The sequence below is a fragment of the Aegilops tauschii genome, chromosome 3 (assembly GCF_002575655.3).
Source record: "Aegilops tauschii subsp. strangulata cultivar AL8/78 chromosome 3, Aet v6.0, whole genome shotgun sequence".
In the NCBI taxonomy this organism is placed as follows: domain Eukaryota; kingdom Viridiplantae; phylum Streptophyta; class Magnoliopsida; order Poales; family Poaceae; genus Aegilops; species Aegilops tauschii.
In genome coordinates this window covers 115,644,030-115,655,622 of record NC_053037.3, presented here as the reverse complement: position 1 = coordinate 115,655,622, position 11,593 = coordinate 115,644,030, and the positions used below count along the sequence as shown (strand labels likewise).

At 45.0% G+C, this 11,593-nt stretch overlaps 1 long non-coding RNA gene across 1 annotated transcript; it reads right to left on the bottom strand.

Moving 5' to 3' along the window:
• Positions 1-8,101: 8,101 nt before the first annotated feature.
• On the bottom strand, positions 8,102-9,021 carry LOC123497576 (uncharacterized). Its single transcript, XR_006671366.2, has 2 exons — positions 8,745-9,021; positions 8,102-8,413 (listed from the first exon to the last, which is right to left on the bottom strand). It is a non-coding gene; the product is annotated as an uncharacterized lncRNA (long non-coding RNA).
• Positions 9,022-11,593: the final 2,572 nt, after the last annotated feature.

Here is an 11,593-nt window from a genome sequence, read left to right as displayed (position 1 = left end):
TCCAACAGCACTTGGCGTGACCCACAGATTCCATGGATGTAACATCCCAAATTTTCAATTTGGAATGTTATACATAGATCATTCATTGCATAGCATATTTTATTACATTTTGACAAATCCTCGATAAATCCTAAGCAACTCAAGGACCCTCGGAGAGAGTTGGGGATTTTCTCGATTTTTCATATTTGATTTTCATCAAATAATAAAACGAGGATTTAGGTTTTAATTATTTTCTCTCCGGAAAAATATTTCAGTTAAAATCAATGAGAGGAGAAAATATGACTTCTTCAAAACAATTGAAATATTGGAGGAAAAATATTAAAATCATATATTGGATTTTATCCGGATTTTATTTGCAATTTTAATTGCATTAAAAAAATATTGCACGTTTTCAAAACTGCATTTTTGTGCCAAAGAAAATGTTCACCCTGTTCTAATTATTTTAACTAGACGGGGAAAATTTGTTTTATCTTCTTTGGATTTTTTATTTTTATTTTTTTTCTGTGATTTTTTTCGGCGAAATGTTAAAAAAAAACGCGCCGCGCCCGACTGGGCCGAGGCCTAGCCGCGCCGTCTCCTCCGCGAGCACGCCAGCGCCGCCGCGCCCGTGTCCGGCTCGGACTCCGCCGGAGCCCCGCCGCCTTGCCCCCTCCTCCAAGCAGGCCCCACCCCCTCCTTATATACCCCGCCGCCGCCCCTCCCTCGCCACCCCGAGCCCCGCCTCGACCCGCACCCGCCGCCGCCGCCGGAGCTCGAGGAGCCGCCGCCCCGCTCGCCGAACCCCGCCGCCGGAGCCGCCCTCGCCGCCCCTCGCCGAGCCCCGCCGGAGCCAGCCGACCCCGCCGGAGCTCCGTTCCGACGAGGTACCGACTCGCCGTCGTTTGCCGGTTTTCTAAAAAAAACCGTTCGTTTTTTTAAAACCCTAGATCGGTTTATTTTCTTCGATTTATTATTTAGTGAACGTTCACCGACCCGTTCGTTTTAACGAACGCGTTCGTCATATTTTCTCTGTTAACGAACGTGCGTTAGTTAACCGTTCGTCAGTTTTCTTTTTTGTCGGATTTTTCTGCGATTATTTCAGATCTCGATTTCTGATCGGATCTTCGTTTTCGTCTAACTTTTCGCTCATTTATCGGAATCAGGCGATTCAAGCGCCTAGAGTTTCGTCTCGAAATTCTCTTTCCGTTTAACCTACTCAAACAAGTTTTTGCTATTGTAAAATTTGACCTAGATCCAGATAAGTAAACGAAGCTTGTTTCTTTCGCCGTTTGACTTTCGTTGCTTCGTTCGAGTTGATTCTTTTTGCAAACCGGAGTTCTTAAGTTGAACTTTCTGGTTGGATCTTTCATTCGAGTTTTACCTGTGCATTAGATGAGTACTTATTGTTTGCTTATTTGTTTGCGATAGAGTACCCGGAGTGTGCCGCTTGTTACTTCGAATCGCTAGGTTTCGCGGATCATCAGCAAGGCAAGTAACACTTTGATCATACCTTTCCATACCCAGTTTGTATTGCATTAGATCAATCCTCAAACATTGCACGGTTAGGATCTAATTAAATTGTGGGTATTGGGAAATAGTTGAGGTAGTACCTATTACCTGTTTTGTTTATCAAACCCTTGGGAGTTACTTCTACGTTGCTATATATATTGCCATGCTATGCTCGTAGACGTGGATTGGGTTTGAGTGATATTCATGACAGATGTGAGATTGTTAATAATGGTTTACTTAAGGTGGCAACTAAAACTCACATCTGGGTGGATTGAGGCACCTGGAGAACCCAGTGTTGTCTGTTTGTATAAGGACCGCCACCCAGGCTCAAAGGGATCATAAGATTATTCATGCTGGAAACTTTCGTGTGCAGCCACAAGCTATTATGGGCTCTAGCATAGTTAAGTAGGTTACATGATCTCTTGAAGAGGTGGGCTAGCAGATGCAGGGGAAAGTAGGTGTAACTGTCCATCCGGAGTAAAGAGTGATTGTTTCTGAAAGACTGTGTCTCGGTCATCCGTTTCTCAAACATCATGTAGTGCGAGAATCAAGCGGAGGCAATCGAGTCTTGTGGGGAAAAGTGCGCAAACCTCTGCAGAGTGTACAAACTAATCATGGTTAGCCGTGTCCCCGGTTATGGACAACTTGAGTATCTAGTACCTGGATTATCATGTGAATCTCATCACCATGTTACTTTAATTAACTTTGTTGGGTTAATGATGACTTTTAATTGGGATTGAGATGCTGTCAACCATCTCAATGTTTAACAACCACCATGATAGTTAAATAAAATTTATTCCTTTGCAGTAGGGAAAAATTGGCTTTTCGCAAAAACTGTAAACATAGAGCTTCCCACCAGCCATATATGCATGTAGTATAGCATTATTATGTTCATTATTCTCTATGTGTTATTTTGCCAGCATATTCCATGTGCTGACCCGTTTTCGGGCTGCAACGTTTCATGTTGCAGACTTTTCAGATGACGAGTAAGGTGCCTTAGGTCGTGGTCTTATACTCAGTGATGCCGTTGGAGTTGATGGACTCACTTATCTTCCAAGTCTTCCGCTGTTATCGTATTTAGATGGCCTTAAGCCATATTTATCATACTTATTCTCTTTGGAGATATTCGATGTAATAAGTGTGTGATTGCTACTCTGTTATAAATCCTCCATTTGTACTGTGCGTGTCAGCATTACTGATCCAGGGATGACACTGGTGCACAGCAGCACAGACTATTTGAGGTCTGGTCGCTACAATGGAGCCCCACGTTTCGACCAATGATACCGAGGGGAACAGTGTCCTTACATGTCTCGGTATTTAAAAAAACTTTTGATCTATTCATATTCAATTATGGCAGTACAACGAACATAAAAAATAATAATAATTACATCCAGATTCCTTGACCACCTAAAGACGACTACAAGCACTGAGACGAGCTGACGGGTGCTGCCGTCATCGTCCTTCTGCGGGAGCCAAGGAAAATTTGTTATAATAGACAGTCAGGAAGTCATTCTGCCAAGGCCCCAAGGATCAGCGCACCAGAATAGCAACCGCCGCCTATGAAGAATATCATAGAACGGACGGATCCAACCTAGAGGCACATGAACATAGACGAACCACGGACAGAACTGAGAAAAACATTAAAAGATAGATCCGCTGGAGACACACCTCCACACGCTCACCAATGATGCTAGAAGCATCACCGGGACTTAGGCTCTGCAGGAAGAATCTTATTCCGTCTTCAAGGAGACACCGCCCTCTCGTGTTCCTGAGAAGGACACAAACCCTAACAATACTCGAAGAAATATCTAAAAACAGAGCCCTCTAGTTGACAAGGGTCGGGATGAACTGCACCCTCATGTCCCTAAGGCCACCGAAGACGAGACAGACCGGCGTCTGGATCGGCGGGAAGTAGAGAAACCCTAGGCATTTTTTGGAAGTGAGGCGGCTCGTGTCTCTCGGCATTCTTAGACACGTACGATGCTTGGAACGCCCATCTGTTGCATGAACATTTTTGGAGAGCCAATGTGGAGAGTGTTTATAAAATTCTCGTGTACCCTTGGCAACAAAAGAATTTGTATCATGGCAGCTGGAGTCGCTTGCCTGCTTCACGGTGAGCAGTACCCATAGGCCTCTGCGGCCGTGCACGATCACTAGCTAGTTCACGGAAAGGGCGACCAGCAGCCAACCCGATGGTCTCCAGCCTATCTAGAAATTGATTTGGAGTTTAGTAATCCCACAGAAAAATGAAGGTAATAACATGGAAGATTGCGCAGGGAGCCTTGGCGACCACGCAATGCAAAGTCTATTGTCAGATTGCAGCTCATGCTGCTTGTCCCCTTTGTGGTTGCTATGTCTTCGACTTACCTATATGTTGATCATGTCGTGAAGAATTATAATCATAACTATGCGCTATTTTGTTAATTGTCCAACGGTAATTTCTTTTGCCCACCGTTGCTATGTTTATGAGAGAGTTGCCTCTAGTGAACGTATGGCCCCCACGTCCAATTTCCATATTTACTAAAACCATTAAATTGCTTGCAGTTTTTATTTTATTATATTTGTATATTGTTTGAAATATGCCCTAAAGGTAGTAATATTATATTATTATATTTCCATTTTCATTATTAAGAGTTTATATTTCATGCTATAACTGCTATTATCTTGGAATATGCGACTCAGTGGAAAAACTCATGTGCATGTGTGGAATGATAAACGATAAAGAATAGGTTCCTTGTCTTGCCTCTAAAACTGGCTCAAGTGTTGTTGACGATCATGTTTTTCTGGATCTTAGGATATCACTAAATGTAATGATAGTCCTAAAACAAACTTGAGAGTATGACGTTAGGAGAACAATCATATTGAATCGACCCAAACTTGTTTGTTATACTTTGAGATAATATTGTCTGAAATCAATTGTTATAACACAGACTGTTAGCATGTCTTTTAGTTCCGCAAACTATGAGAGTATCCTAGTCAGTTCCTACAGTACGGTGAACTTTGGGGTTGCCCAAACGTCATCTGTAACACGGTGATCATAACATCAACTTACAGGTTCATCAGAAAGTTTGACAAGGGACTAGATAGCTCGAGAGTGGGATTTGCTCCTCCGACGATGGGGAGTTATTCTTAGGGCCCTCTCGGTGTCATGACATCAATCATCGTGTGGTCAGACATAGGTGATTATGTCACGGGGATGCCAAAACATTTCAACGAGAAAGAAGAACCAAACCGGTAATGAGAAGAATGGTATAGTGAGCAGGTGCATGACTCAGGAGGATACCGACACACCTGGGTTTTGTAAAGTATCACGAAGTAAAGGGAACATTGATACATCTCCAACGTATCTATAATTTATGAAGTATTCATGCCATGTTTACAACAATTCTATATGGTTTTTGTATGATTTGAATGGAACTAACCCGGACTGATGCTGTTTTTTGCAGAACTACCGTGGTGTTGTTTTTTGTGTAGAAATAAAAGTTCTCGGAACGGGCTAAAACTTTTTGATGCTTTTTTGGAACAAAAGAGACCCCGAAGCTTTGTGGGAGGGCCAGAAGATCCACGAGGGGCCCACAAGCCACCACGGCGCGCCTAGGGGGTGGTGGTGTTGTGGTGCCTCGTGGGCCCATCTTGATGTGAGACCGATGCCAAAAAAAATCTTATAAATAAAGAAACCACCACAAATAACCCTAGAACTTCGACTACGCCGCTGCAAGCCTCTGTACATTCGAACTACCATATGGAGCCCTATTCCGGCACCCTGCCGGATTGGGAAATCATCATCGGGGGCCATCTTCATCATCCTGGCGGCCATCATGACCAGGAGGGAGTAGTTCACCCTCGGGGCTGATGGTATGCACCAGTAGCTATGTGTTTGATCTCTCTCTCTCTCTCTCTCTCTCTCTCTCTATCTCCTGTGTTCTTGATTTGGCACGATCTTGATGTACCGCGAGCTTTGTTAGTATAGTTGGATCATATGGTGTTTCTCCCTCTCTATCTTGTTGTGATGAATTGAGTTTTTTTGACCTTATGAATTGAGTTTTTACCTTTGAGGTTTCACTGTTATCGGATTGAATACTTTATGGATTTGAGAACACTTGATGTATGTCTTGCATATGAATACCCTGGTGACAATGGGGTGTTCTATTGATTCACTTGATGTATGTTTTGGCACTCAACTCGCGGATTCCCGAGGCGACATTGGGGTAATCTATGCATAGGGGTTGATGCACATTTTCGTCCTACTTTCTCCAGTAGAAATCTTGGGGCACTCTTTGAAATTCTTTGTGTTGATTGAATATTATGAATATAAAGTTGTTTGATGCATATCGTATAATTAACCCACGGATACTTGTGGTGATATTGGAGTATCTAGGTGACATTACACTACAAAAAACAGACACACCCGTGACATTTTGGGACGAATGAATTTTTTTCTGTCATGCTTATGACATTTCTATGACGATAATTGTGACAAAATGACGTATCATCATAGATGTGGTGGGCTCCTACTTCTATGAAAAAAATCATGACAGAAAATGGGCTTTTCGTCCTAGGCGGGCCGGAGACGCACCTGCATGACATTCTTTGGGCAGTCCATGACGGAAAAAATCGTGGTAGAAGCGAGGGCGAGGAAAATATCAGGGAGTTCCTGGTTACGGTGGGTGGTCGTGGCCGAGCGATGCACTGTGGTTTGCGTGTTTCTCTCTCGTACGCGCGTGTGTGCGAGGCGTTGGCTAACTAAAACCGAGCGATCGCACAGCTAGCTACGTTACTGAACCCGAGCGATCGATCCCTTGGCTGTTAACTGAACCCAAGCGATTCATTCACTGCTAACTAAACCTGAGTGATTCCTTTGCTGCTGCAGCTAATTGAACCCGAGCGATCGATCACTGTTGCTGCTTACTGAAGCCGATCGAGCCCCAGTGCGAGACGTAGCCAGCCGGTGTCGGGTTGCCTCTCGACGAACAATGGTCGTTGCTACCATGTGTGTGGTACGTAGAACGAGTCGAGACGTGGTGAGTCGAGCCGGTAGGTTGGCTGTGGATAATAGTTACTGGTGGGGGTTGGATGAACAGGACCCCGTGGTAGTAGGTCGTTGCCGCTCGGATGAACAGGACCCCGAGGAGGCCGCCGCACCCCAGCCGGTTGGGTGGATGAACAGGACCCCGTGGAGGCTCTATGAACAGTCGCCGGTGGAGGCTGGATGAACAGTAGCCCGTGGATGAACAGTAGCAGGTGGAGGCTGGAGGAAGTCAACGGTGGATGAACAGTAGCTCGTGGAGGCTGGAGCGAGGCAATAGACGGTGGATGAACAGTGGGCCGTGGAGTCCCATTTTGCAGTACGCCACACCCCTCCCGATCAACAGGACCCCGTTTTGACCGTAGGAGCTCGCACACAAGTCCGTTTCATATGTTTTGAGGTACGCCAGGCCCTTCCAATGAACAGGACCCCGTTTCGACCGTAAGCGGTCGAACAGAAGGCCGTTTCCTCCATTCTGCGGTACGCCAGACCCCATTTCGGCTGTTCCGTCCAAGTCGGTTGGCTCCTGATGAACACAACACATTACGTTGCCTCTCGATGAACACGACACAGTTTCTCCGTTTCGATCCAGCCGGTTGGCTTTCGATGAATAGGACGTCGTTGTTGCCGTCCGTTTTCTCTCCATGTACACGTGCCCTGGCCGTACGTATGCGCGAGTAGCTAGGCTATCGAGACCCCGCCCATATGTACGTACATGGCCATATTTTTTGCATGTGGCTGTACGTACGTGTACACGGTTTACAAGGGACTTCCTGAACTGCTACGTCGGGGGCTCTAGTACTACATGTGCCGCTGCTTGCTCGGCCAAGGTTCATCATTGCAGAGACACCGGTCGACCAGTATGTACGTACACGTTCACGACCAGACAGAAAATGCTACATACGCTTCGACCGGGTGGGTCCCAACTGTCAGGGAGGATAAGGACGCACTTCCCTGCGTGTGAAGATATAGCTGGTCGGTCCCAGCTGTCAGGGGGAAGAATCATTTTTCCCGTAATATGGACGCACTTTCTTGCGTGCGAAGATGTCACTACAAGAAATATGTCAACTTGTGACCCTCACTATTGGCCGCTGAAAGGTCATAGTTTTTCATTTGCGACCTTTTTTTGACCAAAAACAGAAGGTCAAAAGCTGGCAGTCGTAAACTGAAATTAACGACCTTCTGTAAAAGGTCGTTGGTTCTTTGACCAAAATTTTGGTCACTAGCAACCTCCCCAGACCACGTAGGCATCCAGCGTGGCAAGCTGATGTGGCACAAGAATCAGCCTGGTCTGATTCGATGTTTTACATGGGCCGAGCCCAACAATTCAGCCTATTTGTTTTTTTCTCATATTAATTTTGGTCAGGTAGATGGGCCAAGCCCAAGAATTAAGCCTTCTCATTTTTGGGCCATGGCCTTTTCGGCTAAACAGTTTTATTTTTCGTTTTTCAAAAAAATCCTCTAGTTAGATGGGTCCCAGAGGTCAAGTTCTAGTAAGTGGGCCCCTTTTGTCAATGCCTTTTTCTTCTGATTTTGATTTGACAGTAAATAAATAATCAATATTTAAATCAACACAGACATAAAACATAAGAAATACTTCAAGTAACAGCAACCAGAATCAATCTGTATACAGTGACAATCAATGTTACAATCTCTACAAATATTGGGATCCTGCTCCAGTCATCGCACAGGTACAAATTCTACTAGTGTAATAACTATACAAGTAGAATCACTGTTAAACATATGCAGTGACAATCGGCACAAACTGGGCCCCTGCTCCAATCATATGAAACATATGCATGACTCAATGGGCGACCATACTTGACTAGGCCATGACCTTCATTACACTGGACTAACAGAATTGCAATATGAACTATCATCATGCCTTCCACGGTCGCCCTGTTACATGAACCAGAAGAGAAGAATCAAAAAAATTGGGGCCAATATATTATGAACAAACCAATCAAAAAACAAACAAGTTCTTTAGAATGATAAGACAAATTCAGCTAGTACAATGCTTTCATTCTCCAGCAAGTTAAAATGAGATAATCATTCATACAAGAAAGGTGACGAAAGAAAATAGAGCATTTTACTCATAGCATGCAAAGTATCAATATTCTGATAAACATATACAAGTGTAAATGTCAACTATCTTACACCCAAATGAATGACTACTTGTGGAATAAATATGTTAAACTAGGTTAGTTGTAACGGAGAGGGGCTGACTTACATTGGCCGTAGTGGTCGATTGTGGCCTGAACAAATCTGTTGTAGTCGTCGGGGTCTGCGACGTCCCCCGGGAGAATGATCACGTCCGGCGCGCCGAGCTTGAAGGCACGGTTGGCGACCTGCCACAGGCTCCACTCCTCCTTGCTACCAGGGCAAGGCATGCCCCCTTGGCGGTGTGCTGGTAAGCCAGTTGCTGCATGCAGAAGAGAAGATCCCAAGTTGTTTGGAGTTAACAACGAAAGTACTGTATAATGTTTAGAACATGTATATTCAATATGACAAGTAAAGCAGAGTTCTAGCAGAGTAGCATAAGAAGCAGAGGAATTCTGATTCTCTAACAAGAGGAAACGGAGTTGTCCTGTGCAACGAGAGGAATTCTGATTCTGTAACAAGAGGTAGAATTAGCATCACTAGCTCTATTGCTGTTGTTTGCATATTACATAAGTAGTTGTCTGCCTAAGCAAATAGAGAGGTATATGCAACAAGAACACGCAATGTGATGACAGTATGAGTGCACTATAACTCTGGAAGTAAAAATAACATAAATTCATTTGGGCTGATTTGTACACAGCCAAGAAAAACTTCTTACAAATAAATTCATGGAAACGTATCATCCTTTTAGTCCCTCACCCATATCTCCTAGTAGTATTACATAATGCCTAGTGAGTGATCTAGCAATGTACTGTACAAGAGAGTATATATGTGTACGGATTCCTGCAGCCAGCTTCTATCAGTAACATGCATGCATATATTGAAGTAAACGTAACAGAGAGTATCTTTGGAAACATTCAAAATATATTCAATGTTGGAGCTGCATCTTACAACTCAAGGAGCCACATGAAATCCATGGAAGGACCTTACTATGACAATTCACTTGTATAGTCCTGCCTCATGTGCATAATGCCGTTGCAAACAATTTAGATAGTGTGTATATATAGATAGAAAGAAGCGCTTGATCAACAAGCTGCTGTAATAGTTTGTATATATATAGATAGTGTGTATATATAGATAGATAGTGCACCAATAATTTTTTAGAAGGTAACTGAACTTCTGTGCACACATTTAGATAGAAAGAAGCGCTTGATCAACAAGCTGCTGTAATAGTGTAGATATAGAAATGCTAACAACATGAATGTTCCATCAGGCCATGATCAACTACTCCAAACCATTACATGCTTTGCAAGAAAATAATAGAAAAAAGTAATCAGCAGATGACACAATGAACAAGTGAAGGCTTTAAATATCTCCCTTTCAAAGATTCAAGTCGATGAAGACATGTAGTACAAGGAGGAGCAGCCTTGCATCATCGTTTTCTCAGATCGACGCTGGAAAGTGTGCTGCTATACCATGATCAGAACCCGCACGACACAGCCTCTCTGTCCCCCACCTCAACTCGCCCATGCTGCTACTGCAGTTGGATGTAAGTGTGTAAATACAACATACTTTGCATCATGTATCTAGACTATAGCATCTTGCAGCTAGCAGTACATGAATTCAACTCAATAGTATAATAAACATCCGCTGGAAGTTGTCAGCTCAAACATTTCTTAGTTTTTTCAGAGAAAATAGGCAGGAATTAAGACCCAAATGTGCATGTATAACCAAAACATATAACAACCAGAAGCTATCAGAATAAATCATAGAGGCTGGCCGAACTAATTGGCGCACTCAAACGATACAAGAGAGCGGCCCGGTGAACAGCTAAGCAAGCATACACAACAAGTAAAACTACATCACCAAGGCAAGTCATGTACAAATTGTTGACAGTAAGATGCAGGGACATGTTAATTTAGTGTTCAGCAGCATTGTCAAGCCACATTAACTCTGTGAAACAATACAAATCACTGGTGATGTTGAATCACGTACAATAAATGTCCAAATCAGACTATGAAATATCTGTGACAACAGACAAATGATCACCGCATGGTCATATCAAATCAACTGCAGCCTAGCTATAACTATCAGGCACACCAAGAAAAATCTGCACAGAAACTATCAACAAAGATGCAGCAGCCGAATCCAGCATCCAATCAATTCAGAACACAAATCATATACGCCCTATCTAGAGAGGCTTAGAGCACACGGGTGTGTTCTTGCACCTGTATAGAGTGCTACTGACTGACCCCAAAACAGAGCATCATCGCAGTAAAACACTTCACCAGGAGCCATGATGCATCACAGACATGACCTACCATCCCGAGATCTCGGTTCTCACGGGAAGGAAGCAAGCAAGCAAGAAGAATAGATCTGGCGGAGGGAGGGAGCGAGTGCTTTACCCTGAGGCGCTCGGAGAGGACGGAGGGCGTGATCTGGGTAGGTGGCCTGGTCGAGGAGCACCACGTTGTGCACCGCGTTGTTCATCAGGGCGGAGAAGAATCGCCGGCGCCACGTTGGAGTTGGAGGGGACACCACCCTCGAAACCCTAGCCATGGGAAGGTGTCGTGGCTGAGCTCTTGATGGTCAGAGGGTAAAGACGCGAGAGAGGGGAGCAGCACCTTGGCGCCGGTCATGGTGTCGAGCGCGAGGAGGGAGTCCTTGATGGAGCGCATGAGGTCCTGCTGCGACGAACGCGGCCGCGACGCCGCATGGAAGAAGGACATCTAGCTGCTGGGCTCCGGTGCGAGCGGCAGGGGGGGGCGGGGGCCTCGGCCTACTGGGCGTGCCGCGGGGGAGGGCCGGCGGCGGCGAGGAACCGACCGTGGTCGTTCGGGAGGGAGGCAGATCTCTCTGGTCTGGCGTTAGGGAGAGAGGCGGAGAGGAAGACGACCGACTGCGGCCTCCGGGAACGATGAGGCCGCCGTCGTCACCGTGGAGGAGGAGTGCAGGTGTGGGTTAGGGTTTGGGAGGGAC